The sequence below is a fragment of the Eucyclogobius newberryi genome, unplaced genomic scaffold (genome assembly GCF_026437365.1).
Source record: "Eucyclogobius newberryi isolate DKJ021-1_F unplaced genomic scaffold, fEucNew1.0.hap1 SCAF_8, whole genome shotgun sequence".
NCBI classification, from domain to species: Eukaryota; Metazoa; Chordata; class Actinopteri; order Gobiiformes; family Gobiidae; genus Eucyclogobius; species Eucyclogobius newberryi.
In genome coordinates, this window is record NW_027316500.1 from 11,684,550 (window position 1) to 11,699,842 (window position 15,293).

Consider the following 15,293-nt stretch of genomic DNA (forward strand, 5'->3'; position numbering starts at 1 on the left):
TGGCCAAAAACACTAGTCGTTTACTATCTCAGAATAGAGTCCAGTGCACTAGTGTGTCACCTTTGGCCCTGGAGTCTATCTCAGAGGGAGGGGGCTCTGTCTAATAGGCTACACGGGACACTCTCTCCACAACCTCCTTTGAAGCTCATCTTTTGATCAGTGCGCTCACCCTCTCCCTGCATGTCCCTCTCTGGTTCACAAAAATGGCAAATCAATGTGGTATTTGCAGTTTAGTGTGTTAGCTAGCAGAGGAGCAGCAAAAGGGGGCTGTAAATACACTTTTAGTTGAATGCTATTGGTGTTAGATTATTTAATGAGTCATCGTTAGATTATAGTTGAGTCTAAATAAGACAAGAATAAGAAGAACTGGCACAGACTTTGGCAGGAACTTAAGGCTATGTAACCTTTTCTTTTCTCACTGATTTTATTGCTTTGCTCGTAATGTTCCACACTGATACATTAAAGTATCCATCATGTATTTGTTCAATTGCAGGTTTATCTATAAAAACTGGTGGTGGTGATTTTATGTCAATTACCATTTCCATGGAGACGAGGTTACATAGTGCACCTTTCAGTCAAATAGAAATTATATCTTTATTGCCCCGAGTGACTAAAAGCATTGCATTTTCAGCTGAGGTTATGCCATGAGAAAGACAAGCCTTAACTTCACATCCAGCTGTCAATCAAACACGGCTCTGTTCAGACCGTTTAATCGGGGACAGCTCCTCTATAAGGGCCTGGCTTTTCTCCAGCCCTGGAGGCTACTATTTCATCATATCACTCTATTTATTCCATCATCATGGAAAATTCTCAGTTTCTAGAGCGATGGTGTCCAAACTGGCCAACTGCAATCCTCAGACCAATTGTTGTTTGCTGCTAAATTGACCCAAATAACAAGTATTATAAAAGTAGTACTTTTTACTGTAAAAATCTTTCTATTATAACCGAAATAACCAAAATATTTTATGTTACACAACTCTCAAATGAATGTTCCAAGCATTATAGTGATTCCCTTGATAATAGTGTTCTTTTCGGGCCGGGACCCCCAAAATTAACTCGGGGATCCCTACAGTAAAATTTAACAAATAAATTGGGTTTATTTCTATATATTTTAGTAGTTTATTATGTTATCTGACCAAATTTCTCTAAAACATACTGTTTTTAATTAAAATAAATAATTCTAATTTCAGTTGGTTTCAGTCGCTGGTACTGGTACACTGCAGGTGATACAAATGTCTCTTTATTGTATATTGGGATTCAGCGCTTTTCTTTTTATTGTATTAATGCAGCTCTATTTTGAAAACTCGTGCAATCCCAGTCTCCCGAATGGTTTGCCTCAATCCTGCTCCGACTTTGTAACAGCTTAATATAATAATTGCAGGGAAACATATAACTTAAATTTTGGTCCAGGAAGAATTCAATGATAAGGGTTCAAGAATGAAATTGTAACCTAAGTTTGAAGACGGCTGTGCCTTGACAACTCATTTTCCACGTTTAATCCATTGGCATGTTGTGTTTGCCTTTGTTTTGCTTATTTCTAGTCTCTTTTTGTGTCCTGTGGTTTGAATCAAAGTTAATGCCTCTTTATAACCCATTGTTTGGTAAATCCAAAAAAACTCTATTTATGAGTGTCCTATTTTCATGTGGCATAGAGCACTGTCCAAATCACCTGTGTCAAAATGCCTTGTCCCTTTATCAAGTTGCCTGTCGATGGCTTTAAAAACCACAAAAGGCACTTAAGGGAGTGTGGCGCCTGCCCTCTCAGCAGGCCCAAAAGCAGCAGCAGACTCTAAAGGTTATGTAAAGTATTTCACTGTGATGAGGGGGCCAGGTTCAGCAGGTTCAGCAGGTATAGCAGGAATGTGGGTCACGCAGGGGGAGGCCGCACCTCCTGCTCGCTCCTCCATCTCTATTTCTGTGTTGTCTTCCTACATCACTTAATCAGTTATTCACTCAGGCCTTTCATCTCACTGTCTCTTGCTGCTCCTTATTTTATCTCCTGACAGACCACTGTGATTGTCTGCACTGGCCAGAAGTAAAAGATAAAGAGGGAGGAGAAACTGTCGGAGCCCAGTTCATAGTTAATAAACTCTTGGGTTATAAATGATCAACTCTGTCCATAGATGGAATCTGATGCATAGACCCTTCCACAACTGAATAGTTATGAAGTGCAACGCGTTGTGATACACATACAAACATTTTATACCATTTAATTTAATAAAGTCAGCAAAATAAAAAACATACATTTTGTCGTTTATAGACAACGCAGACAGGTTGTAGTTTACAGTCAATATTATAACTTCCAGTTCTGTTAGCATTAGTTCCGGGATAATATAAAATGAAATAATTAACTGAGTTGTGAGGTTTTATGCAAATTGCTATGGTAATAAACGTATTTACATAGAGCCACTGAACACTAAGTCATTGTCAAAGTCAAATTGACTTAACTTTGTACATTATAGGTACATTATAACTTTTCTGGTCGAGTTTAACCACATAATTTGCAATAATAACTCCACAAAGACAGGCTGGTGCTCTAGGAACATTGCCAAACTATATCAATTTAGACAAAACATCTTGCTCAGTTGTATCATAAAAACAATCATGGACACATCTACAGAATGAACTGGATATAGCAGGTTCTAGATCACCAACACACCCGTTCTGGGATGTCTTTCCCTATTCTCAAAGGCTGAGCCACCAGTCATTTCTCCTTCAGTCTTTGTGGCATATGTCGCATTTCTCGCCATCATGGACCTCTGAACAGCCCTTAGCAGATGGCATCCCGTTCCTCTTCTTTTTGCTTCCGAGTACATTCAGCTTCTCATTTCGCAAGGCACGGCTCAAGCTTGTGTGTAATGAGCTCTTTTCAAAGTGTTGAAAAGAACCTGACCCCCAGTTCACCGCTCGCAAGGTTACCCAAACTTACCAAGAGGGCACAATGCAACCAAGTGTCCACAACCCTGCCCAATAAAAGCAGAATATTAATGAAGACTCTTAGCGTTTGAGCGGGATGGTGACATAGAGACATTGAGAGGCAGAGACAATGTTTACTAAGCAGGCTTGTTTTCGGCTCGCTTACCCACAGGTCACAGCTCAATGCTCTTTAATTGGCTCGGATTGGCAGACGGCACTCCATCTTTATAGAGGAGACTGTCAAAAAATCCTTTCTTCTTGTTAAGAATTGAAGCTAAACCGATTTCCGCGAGCCTCTGCTTTACAATCCTCACATTACCATATGAAAATCGGCTGCTTTTCTGCATTTACCAGATCATTAGTTCCTTTGGTCAGGCACTTGTTGAGGTGCACCCCCCGCTCTTGTTTTGCTCGAGTGGGGAGATGTCTTTAATTATCTTTGCACTGAGCATTTTGGGCCCAAAGCTATTAGAGCATGCAAAGTTCAGCTGGGGGCTCTTTGATACTTGTTTAATATACATGGCCCCGGAGCAGAGCGTGCCCAGGTTGCTCCCACGGCCACCCAGTCTGCATTTTAAAAGGAAATCTACTCTCATTCAAACAGCAGAATGAAGGGACTCCAGAGATTTTTAACATTTGCTAAAGTCTCACAACCTTTTGTTTGGATTTTATGGTATTTCCTGATATCAAAATGGATTTGTGTGCATCATTTTAAACACTTTTTTAAATATTCTGTCATTTCTGACCATTTATTGATGTATAACGGCCAATAACGCTTCAATTTTGGACAGTTTTATATGTACTTGATGAAGAGTTCACCACCTCCTTGTCTCCATGTTGTTACGGTTACGATTTTATGGTTTCATCTGCAATGTTTCGCAGTATGATAGACAGGCCAATTTACAGATCAGATCTATGGAGAGGATTTGCTGAAGATTTGATGTTTTTCAAAATAGATAGGTTTAGTGCCATACTGTGGTACACTCCAGGCAAAAAGATTATAATATTGCTATTGCTGATTTGGCAGATTTGAACGCCTGATGCTACATTACTTTGAGGGAGTGCACATGGACCTAACATAATGTAAAGATGTAGCTGTTCTCCCTTTTTTGCATAAACTAAACATAAAAGTGCCATTAAACCTTGGAATCAGTCGGATTGCAAAAAGAAACACCTAGCGGTTCGCCAAATAACCAGCTAATGGCTTCATTCTAAAATGTATGTCATGGCTGAGTGCAAGTATTAATTAAGATGTCATTCTTGAAAGGATTTTAACTGGTTTAAACTGGCTCAAGAAGAACAGTGTGTGGCTCATTACCATTTACTTATCCAAGAACAACTTGCTAGTGATTCTTTTGCAGATAGTCAAAAGCTAAACAACACAACTATAATTAGCTAAGTCTTCTCCTATAGGCTTAGACCAGCAGTACCATTCAGGTCTGAGGCTCTGTTCTACTGGAGGAGGGGCAGCAGCTGGACACCTGTGGGCTCAGACCTGGATCAAAGCCGGGTCTCCTTCCTGCCACGGACCGAGGATCAAACGAGCTGCCCAAATCCTCCCGGGGGGAACAGACACTTGTACATGTCTATTGATTTTTACTCGACTTGAGGCGAAAGGAGTTTGAACAAAAAGACTGCGAGGTGTCCTGCGGCTGAGGGGGACACTGTTTCTACCCACGGCTTCGCTTTGGAACATTAGGCAGCCGTGGTTCCCATGCTGCGGCGCAGACGACCCGCGGGGGCAGCCTTCCTCAGCCCAAGTATGAGCGATGATGTCAGGGAGACGTGGAAAAGCCAGGTTGTGACAAATGGGCTTAAAGTAAAAGAGTGTAAAAAATGTCAAGGTACGTCCCTCTGAATCCCGCACAAGAACCTCCTAGAAGTCCTACGGGGATTTTGGCAATGGCACTGAGGGTTCAGAAGCCAGTATGTTGTTATAGTTCCCGTGTCTGGGGAAATAGAGAGGGTTGCATCAAGAAGGGCATCTTGTATGAATATTAAAATCTCTGCCAGGAGTCGACTTGTGATTATGATAACCTGAAAATGAGCATTATCACCATTGTCATTTATTTAGGAATTTCAAACAAGGTTATAAGAGGCATGCGCCCGTGGTTCTATCTTAGCTCTGACCTAGCTGTCTTTTTAAGAGCTGCCACAGGTATTAAACACTGTCTGTGGGTTGAGCCAGAGACACTTTCCATGTACAATGAGTTAATTTTAGAATATTTTCAAATAAAAGTCCTGAAATTTAGTGACAAATCATGTAAAGAGCGCCACCCACAGGAATATACTGGAAAATGCAGTCGGAGCGTGTCTTCGCTGGGTTTTGGGCAACACTGAAATGGTGTGAGGGAGTGGTTGGTCAGAAATGCTATAGATTGGAAGCCCTCTTTCTGTCGTTCTATGATAGGGAAACTGTGGCTACAAACGTTTTCTGTTGAAGGCCAGAGCATGGGGAGTGAATGAGTAACGCATTAAATCGTTTTTTTTACATGTTTTATAGTGCCCAATGTTTTGTAATGGATATTGTAATGCTCTTTAATAATAGTGACCAACTAAAGACTCATTTTGGCTTGTCTTATAGGAATAGAACGTGGAGGATGTAATTTTCTGCCTGTCTGCATTAAAGGGTGACTTATGTCCTGCTCCTTCCTCTCACCTTGTCTTTGGTGTGACTGGGTTTGATAACACGCATTTCTTTCCCTGTATATTGACGCTCTGAGCAGCACATTCCCCACCATTAAACGCCTAAAGCAACTGAATGTTTCTTTAAAATGCGGTTTAGCTTATTTGATACTGTGTTTATTAGTAATTAGTGGATGTGTAGCTTTTCAAACATGCCGGGTTTGCGTTTTTCATAGTTAGGCATGCAGGAGAGGCATTTACACTCTTGTTAATGTTGCTTATTTCCACAGGGCAGGTAGTAAAACAGACGTGATCGAAACACTAAATTTATGCCCTAGTTTTATAGATTCATAAAGCAGGCCAAATATAACTGCATCTGGGTAACAGCTGAGGGATTCGAGAAAGTTTTATGTAGTAAATGTTGTTTTCGGGAAAATCAAAGGATTATTGGAGTATATGCAAATGCTTTGTAAACATAGATACAGTGTCTGGCACGGAGAATGCAACTTTGTCCCATTTTATGATGTTTTAAGATGAGTATTTTAACCATAACTTATTCAATTTAAACCATGATTGAGCTTTTATTGAGGAAAGTCCCATTGAGATTTGGACTCTCTATTCCCAGAGTGGACCCTATTCCAGACTTACCTGTTTAATTTACAATGTTGTCTTCATATCCGCTTGTGGGACAATATAACTCCTAAAGACCACATTTGCTGTTGCAGTTGAACAGTGGGTGATATAGAGCATCTCTTCAACTTTAATTAAAATGAATGGTTTGTTTATGCTCACAGAGGAGGAGTTCCCTTGGACGCTGTCTATGCCAGTTTGTCACATGCAAGATTGAGAACTTGCAGAGGCGTGAAAGTTTGTATCTTTTACCTCACAAATGTAATTATATTGATGAGATTAAAGCTACTTGAATTTATGAAATGATTATTATTTCTTCAGATCTCAGGCTTGATGGATACAATGCACCTTTACTTTCAACTTGTTTATCAGTTTTACTATCATAGCTTTGGCGAATGTAAGAAACTTCATAATGATGAATAATTAGGGATTTTATTGCTTAACTAGTCAAAAATGAATATTAAATCTTCTATTAATAAAAAGCCTTCCTATAAACAAGAAACTGAAACTTGAAAATAAGGACTTAGAGTATCCCAAGCTGCAATAGTAGATAATTCAGGGCCCAGGTTATTACTTATCTTACCCCAAATTGAGCCCTGGGTAAACGAGTGACCTTTACCCCCTATTCCAGAAAAGACGTGAGAAAATCCAACAACCTAAGAACTGAACCGTTTTAACTTACAACAGGGATATAGTCCATGCTAATATAACTTTTCTAGTGGTCTCTACAGCCATTTAAGTAATTGATCGTTTAATAATTTCTCTAAATATTGTGTATTTCTTGGCTGTGTTGTGTAATCTTCATTGTGTCCCCGGCGAGCTCTGCTGTTTGTTAACTCCAGCGCGCCTTCCTTATCCCTGACAGCAATTTTCTGCTACTTGGTGATTAGTGATGCAAAATAATACTTGTAATTCTCAGGTGCATGGGGCTGCATACCAGATCAGAGGATAGAATGTGCATAACAATTAAAATGAGCTCTAGGATTTGCCCCAATGAAAACTGTGACTCATCTTCTTGCTAGAAATATTTGGCATTGAAAAAGAAGACATTGTTGATCTATTATACCAAAATAAAATATTCTTTTATTTGCAGCTTCTTCCCAGAGTGCACTTTTGCAGAACATTTAACACTATTAGTACTGTTTTATTAACTTCAGCTCTTTATAAAAAAAAATGTTCCCCCATCCTTAAAATACCCACTTAAAGTAAAGGATCAAATTCCCTTGTGGACCTGTGGTTTTGTGGATATATTGTCGTCGGCTTATCTTATTGACGCAGATTATATTTTTATTTCCAGGGCCACATAATGTACTTACCTATCGACTTTCTCTAAGATTTTCAGCTGATCTGTGGCACAGGGATGACAGAGTGTCTCAGCCTCAGAGCAAGGAATAAGATACAGAGAGTCGAAGGAAACATGCCAATTAATCCAAATCAAACTCCCCCGTACTATTTGGTGCTTTAATGTTGGCTGTTTTTTTCTGAAAGAAGCGCTGCATCATGTTTCAGTTAAGAAATAGTCATGTTTATTTGAAACTCAACACAATTAATAGATGATAAGCAGTAATCAACTCTGCAGTGGCCTCATCAAGCTAATTGTATTACAACATTGTAAACAGAAACCTCAGCTGGAAGTGAAAATAGTTCCTTGAACAGAATCATAACATTGAACAGAAATGTTCCCTTTTAAATTTTAAATCATTCTTTTTTTTTCAATAATTGTTCATGGGCATTGTATGCAAAACTAATACATCAATCACTGCAAACTTTATAATTGGACTATGTAAGAGGTATGTATGCCACCTGCTTGTGTCCATAGAGATGTTATTGCTTTGCCTGAAATGCTCAATATGGCATTAAACTTACCTTAATCTTGCATTTTTGGAGTTTTAGTGCATGAAAACTTGAAAACATACACGAGCAGGATCACCACTCCTCCTCCTCTCTGTCCAGAAACTGATCCTCCTGCCATAACCTGCTTGTCTCCATGGAGATAAGTAAGTTTAATGTCATACTGTGGTACTTTCCAGCATCAATACCTCATGGAAATAAGCAGGTGTTGGACCCTCGTCCAGGAAAGTGCATGTTTGAAGCGGATGATTTGCAGGACTTTGCGTGGACTAATGGGCAGCTCTGACACTCATGCCCCACTGCAGGTCTTATGAGCGCCCTGATGTAACTGTCCTGTTTCTGCTGAGGAGTCGGGTCAGTCCAGTCTGCTCTCCTTGTAAGCCCTCGGCGGACCCTCGTCTCCTTCAAAAGAACCTTGGTGGTGGAGGCCCCTCTTTCTTCTTCTCCCCTCGTGTTTTACTGCCGCACTTTCCCATCTACACTGCAGAACTCACGAGCCAAATTAGACCAAAGACCAGCCTTCCCTGCGAGCTTTAGGTGTTTTTGTTCACTCTATGAAGGGGTTTTGCATCATGAAGGTCTAAAAACATTATTAGACAAAAGAACAATCTGATGTGATAACCATGTTTTATAATTTATTATGATGTAGAGCGTTAGTGCATTTAGCTTTTTCTGCTTTTGAAATAAACTTGCTTCTGACCAGTAACAACAAAGTAGAATTAAAGCCGCAAGCGGCATCCAACGGCCCTCGCGGGCCGCCAGCCTTCCGACTCTGCTCTCTGCATTTTACAGAGATGGCGCTAACGCAATTGTCTAAGAACTAAGACAGCGACACATTGGACATGTACAATGCTGTGCTTAACCAGTGCAAATGAACACAAATCTCGGTCAAATGTGCAGCTCCAGCGCACAGAGACCGTGACACTTGAAATATGGATAACTTTTGATGCTCCGCTTGTGTAGATTATTTTCCCCAAATATGAGCTTGATCGAGCTATTGCCCACAGAGGAGTTTGTTAAAGTGTGAAGCGTAAATGTGAACATTTCAAGGATTTGGCGTTTTTCCCATTTGTGACATATATTTGCGGCTCTACCGCACAGAGACCCTAGTACTTAAAATCAAAATATGGATAGCTTTTGATGCCCCGCTTGTGTAGATGATTCTCCCCAAATATGAACTTGATCGGGTATTCACCCTAGGAGGAGTTTGTTAAAGTGTGAAGTGTAAAAATGTGGTCATTTTAGAGATTTTGCGGTTTCCCCATAGGGATAACATGGGATGTTTCTGTCATCGCTACGGCTACGCTTTACCAAATATGACTTTGGCTCCCATACTTTTAATTTGGGGATGGCAAATGAGAATTGTGTGCAAAATGTCATGTCATTTGGAAAAACTCTTGTTTATTGGCCACTCTGAAGGCCAAATAGTCCAAATTCTGCGAAAAGTTTGCGGCTCAGCTGCACAGAGACCGTAAATGTTATCCATAAAATTTGAATAGCTTTAGATGCCCCACTTGTCTAGAGGAGGTACACCGATTTTGAGATCGGTGGGCCAAACGCACTAGGAGGAGTTTGTTAAAGTGTGAAGCGTAAATGTGAACATTTCAAGGATTTGGCGTTTTTCCCATTTGTGACAGTATATTTGCAGCTCCACGGCACAGAGACCGTAGCACTTAAAATCAAAAAATGGATAACTTTTGATGTCCCGTTTGTGTAGATGATTTCCCCAAATATGAACTTGATCGAGCTATCGCCCTGGGAGGAGTTTGTTAAAGTGTGAAGCGTAAAAATGTGGTCATTTTAGAGATTTTGCTGTTTTCCCATTTGTGACATATATTTGCGGGTCCGCCACACAGAGACCGTAGCACTTAGAATCAAAATATGGAGAATTTTTGATGCCCCGCTTGTGTAGATGATTTCCCCCAAATATGAGTTTGATCGGACAATCGCCCTAGGAGGAGTTTGTTAAAGTGTGAAGCGTAAAAATGTGGTGATTTGAGCGATTTTGCGATTTTCCCATAAGGATAACATGGGATGTTTCTGTCATCGCTACGGTTACGCCGTACAAAATATGACTTTGGCTCTCATACTTGTATGATCAGGATGGCAAATTAGAATTTTGTGCAAAATATCATGTCATTTGGAAAAAACTCTATTGTTTATAGGCCACTCTGAAGGCCAAATAGTCAGAATTCTGGGAAACGTAAAAGTTATCCTTAAAATTTTGATAACTTTAGATGCACCATTTGTCTAGAGGACGTACACCGATTTTGAGGTTGGTGGGCAAAACGCACTAGGAGGAGTTCGTTAAAGTGTAAAACATAAAAATGTGGTAATTTGAGAGATTTAGCGGTTTTCCCATAGGGATAACATGGGAGGTTTCTGTCATCGCTACGACTACGCCGTAAAAATTTAGGCATTTTTGTGATTGGCTTTTGTGATCGGGACGGCAAAATATAATTTTGGGTAAAGTTTAGACAATTTTGGTAAAACTAATTTTTGACCTTCAATGTTAATTTAAAGGTCACTCTGTAGGGGGCGCTATCGCGGCCATTTCAATTTTGTCAGCCTAAACTGGTCTAAACAAGAAAGTTTAACAACTGATTCAAATTTGGTCCTAATCGGACTCAAATGGGAGCAATTTTTAGATCTGCAATATTCCAAAATAAGTTGTCCAACTTTGCGGCTGCGCCGCACACAGACCGTAAAAGGTATCTCAAAAAATTGGAAAACTTTAGATGCCCCACTTGTCCAGAGGACGTACGCCAATTTTGAAGTCGGTGGGCAAAACGCCCTAGGAGGAGTTTGTCAAAGTTTGACGTGAACAAAATGGCTAACACAGCGTGTTTTCATTTTCAAAGGAAGATGGCGGCCATAGGGTAAGTCTGGGGGCGTGGCCACAATAATATTTTTTTTTTGTCCTCATGAGAGGAACGCGTGTCCCGAATTTCGTAGCTTTACGCCAAAGTTGACCTCGGGGCGTCTCCCATAGGCGCAATGTATTTTGACTTTTGTCGGTGGGGCTGTCGCGCCATTTTTTTACGAAAAAAAAAATGGCCCAGAAAAAATCTAATTTTTCGCTGATTCTGAATTTTGGCCAAAGTTTGGTGAGTTTTTGAGCATGTTCAGGGGGTCAAATTAGAGCTCAAAGCGCTGAAGAAGAACAAGAAAAATTTAAAAAAAAAATAGCCGCAAGCGGCAATGATCGGCCCTCGCCACGCCGCCGCCACGCCGCAAGAGGAGGGGGCGCTGACGCGCCCCAATTGTCCTTTTATTACATCTACTGCTGAATCTGTGACGCTGTCACATCTTCTCCCCTTTGTTTTACCATCAAAAAGCAATTTTATTTTGAATTCTTGGCAAAATGTGCGGCTTTGCCGCACAGACACCGTGACTCTTAGAATAAAAATGTGGATAACTTTTGATGGTCCACCCCTGAAGCTGAGTCTCACCAAATTTCAGGTTAATAGAGCTGACGCCCTAAGAGGAGTTTGTGAAAGTCTAAAGTGTAAACATGTTCTGGCGATTTCCCCATTGGAATAACATGGAAGGTTTCGGTCATCGTTACGGCAAAGCCATAACAATTATGACATGGGTCTCATTGACTTTTTTGATGGGGATGCCAAAATTGAGTTTTGTGTCAAATTTCATATAATTTCGCAAAACTAAATATTTAACCTCCATATAAAATCTGTAGGGGGCGCTGTGGCTCCAAATGAATTTATTTCACTTCAAGTAGGTTTAGGGCAAAGAGTTTAACAACTGATTCTAATTTGACGCAATTCGGACTTTATCTGCGCAAACGGCAGAAATGTTAAATTTGGGAGATTTCTGAAATTCTTGCTACAGTTTGCGGCTTTGCCGCACAGAGACCGTGACAGGTATCAATGTAATTTGGATAACTTTTGATGTCCCACTCCTCAGTAGCATTTTCACCAAATTTCAGCTTTTTAGGGCCACCGCCCTGGGAAGAGTTCGTAAAAGTACGACGTTTGGAAAAACTCCGAAGTCATGTTTAGCCATTTTTGAAGCAATATGGCCGACATTTGGTTGGGCGGACGGCGTTGCCGTAATAATATTTTTTACTTCTCTTGTCACCATCTACCTCTGCGCCAAATTTCATGATTCTACGATCAGATTTTTTTTGGGTCATTTCCCATCTCTCAATGCATTTTTGGTACATTTGGGGGCGCTGACGCGCCAATTTTTTTTATTTTAGAAAAAGGAAATAGCCAGAGAGGTAGAGAGGCACGATTTTTAGAGGTGTGCTAATTTTTGTGACTTTTCGTCAATGTTCACTGGGTGAAAAATAGGGGGGTTGGTCCCGGGAAGAGGAAGAAGAAGAAAGAAAGAAAGAATAATATTCCGATGCGAAAACAATGTTTCCCATTTTTCAAATATCATGAACTATACATTTTCCTACCTCATGGTGTGGGTCCTTGGTCACTGACGGGTACTTTCGTTAATTTTGAGTGGGCTCCGCCCACTTTGTGTTTTTGGCCCTCTATACAGTAATAATGTTCAGTTTTTGCATTACATGCTTATATGCACGGAACATGCAAGAGATGGGGAACGTATTCGTGAGCTACTTAGCGCAAATGAGTGCTTTATATGGGGATGACGACCGCGAATTTAAAGTGCTCGTTTAGTGCGTACTTTTGCACGGGCTTCGCCCGTTTACAACGGTAATGTTCCATTTTCCTACTACTAATTAGTATGCACGGGGCGTGCGTGAGTGAAGGAGTGCGTTAGTGAGTGTTTGGAAGTGGGCGAGCGCTTCGCGCTCGATTTCGTGCGCACTACGTGCGCACTTTCGCAGCCGTGCTTCGCACGGCCTTACGAGATTAATAGGCCTCTTGCCAGCTTGTGGCGCTCGGGCCTAATAAAAAAAATACTAATATTTTTAGCAGGATGCCCCGCCCACTCCCCATAGACTTCCATTGATTTGAGCAGATACAAGCATGGCCCATGCCTGCGGCATGGACTCTCGCGTACAGGACGATGCCAGGAGGGTTTTTGGAGGAATGCAGCGCTTCGTGCTGCTGTTGTCAACAATAAGTGAATGGGCTACGCCCATTCACTCATTGTTGACTATTTCTGTCATAGCAGGAGTAAGTATGCATGATCCATGCCTTTGGCATGGGCTAGTTCACTGTACTTGCCAGGGGCGACGGGGTACCAAACATGCGGGCACAGCCCGCATGTTTGGTCAGAAAGTTGCAACGCTGCCTTTGGCGTGCCTTTGGCGTTGCGGGAGCAATAGGCCCTCCGCCCTGCTGGGGCTCGGGCCTAATAAAGTGAAAACAAAAAGTCAGTGTATTATTTGTGTGTGTATGATCAGGGAGGCGGTACATCTGATGTGGATACAAATAAGGACAAAACCACATCAATGAAATGTAGATATTAGGCCTGTGTTTCAGTCTCACGTAGGAGATATCTCGAACAGCTTTAGCTCCTTCTACATGATTCTCATTTTGCTATAATATCCATTACGTGATTATGTGGGTAAGTGTTAATGCATGCTGTATCATTTCATGCGGCTGCATAATTTATGGCATTACTCTAAAACTCAGTGTGAATGTGTGCGCATGCTTCCTGTCAATTTATTCTGTCGCACAGTCGTCGTTTCACAATACACCACAACACATTAAAGATTGATGTTATTATAGTGTTCTGGGTTCATTTTCTGTTCATAACTGCATGTTTTCACAATTAAATGTGTTTATTATGGTCCCATCACGTCTTTGAATTCACTTTCTTTGAACTGTGCTCCATATTGTTGTCGGTGAGATTAAAGATTTTGCTCTTGAGTAAACTATATAAATAAATATATATCTTTAATAGAGGGGTAAAATAAACTAATGTTTTTACTGAATAGTTTGGCTATAGATTAAGGCTAGTAAAATAATCATTGCATATTCACATATTCTGCATTTTACCCTTTCAAAGGCGGTCAAACAAAGAAATTATTTGTATGAAAACCACTTACAAATGATGAATACCTAATTCAATAAATTGCGGGGGAAAAGTCTGTTGTGTTGTTTTATTAAGTCTCAGTTACAATTAAACTGTATAAACTATCATAGGCTCACTATTGTGTGCTACACACAGAAGCCATTTTGGGTCACCAGTGGCTCATCTGTCTTGCCTAAACAGTTGTATTTGTTTACATCTTCTTCAGACCGCCTGGAGAGGGCTGTTATTTTTACTCCATGCTTTGTTTTGGATGATGGTTGGTGCACTGGGTGGAGGCGGCGCGGTCTGCTCGGGGAGTGAGGGGAATCGTTGGTACAGAGGTGGAGATGCGGCTGCCTTACAGGGATGGAACACTAATTAATTTTGCATCCATCTTGCTCCCCGCTTGCATTTGTTTGGTTCTTTTGAAGTGACTCTTTTAGATGGCAACAGATTTTGAGGGATTGGGGGACTGTTAAGTACCATTCATGTTTACAAGCTAATGTGTGTGTAAACAAAGGGACCAGGCTAATCCTAGCACCGGAAATGCACTTATCCAAAAACAACTTATTTGTTTTTCCAACCTTGCTCGTCCTTTCCGATGACTAAAATATGTTGTTTCTTTATCATTATGGTTATTATTGGCATGTGTTAACATATTTGTGGAACAACTTGTAACATAATGCACTGCATAACAACCTGTAATAATAATAATAATAATAATATTATTAAAATAAATCTTTATTTACGCTTTTCTGAACAAGGTCCAAAGCACCTCACATAAGGTTGAGGAACTGTGACTGAACATTGTTACAAACATTAAACAGAGCCTGTTTTACTTTGTAAATGAGATGAGCTGTGATCAGCCCCTGCTTCACTTTGTGTCTTAAATAAGACTCTTTTAAGGCTGGGTCGCAGTGGCAGCGTCTATAGTGTCTTAGCACTTCCTCCAGCTCCTCCAGGGAGACCCTTGGCCTAGGGTGTTCCCAGACCAGCTGAGAGACCAGGGCGTCCTACCCTACTCCTTCCCTGCGCATGGAAGCAGCGGCTCTACTCCGAGCTCTTCTGAGGGAGCACCTAACCACCCTGTGGAGGAAACTTGTATCCATGATCTTGTCCTTTGAGTCATGTCCATAGGCAAGAGTGGGAACATAAATTAACCAGTAAATTGAACAAAACATTCTAGAATATTAACGTTGTGCCAAAGGTTTGTGAAGGCTTGGAACAAGTAAATACTTTCTTCTTTTGCAGTTCAAAATTGGGCAATGCAGTGTTTAATTGTCCTGTGTTGTCTTGCTTGTAATGTTTTGTGTAAT

At 40.8% G+C, this 15,293-nt stretch overlaps 1 protein-coding gene across 1 annotated transcript in view; it reads left to right on the forward strand.

Moving 5' to 3' along the window:
• macrod2 (mono-ADP ribosylhydrolase 2) overlaps window positions 1–15,293 on the forward strand; it is a 583,152-nt gene that overhangs the window by 559,067 nt on the left and 8,792 nt on the right. The window lies entirely within an intron of this gene.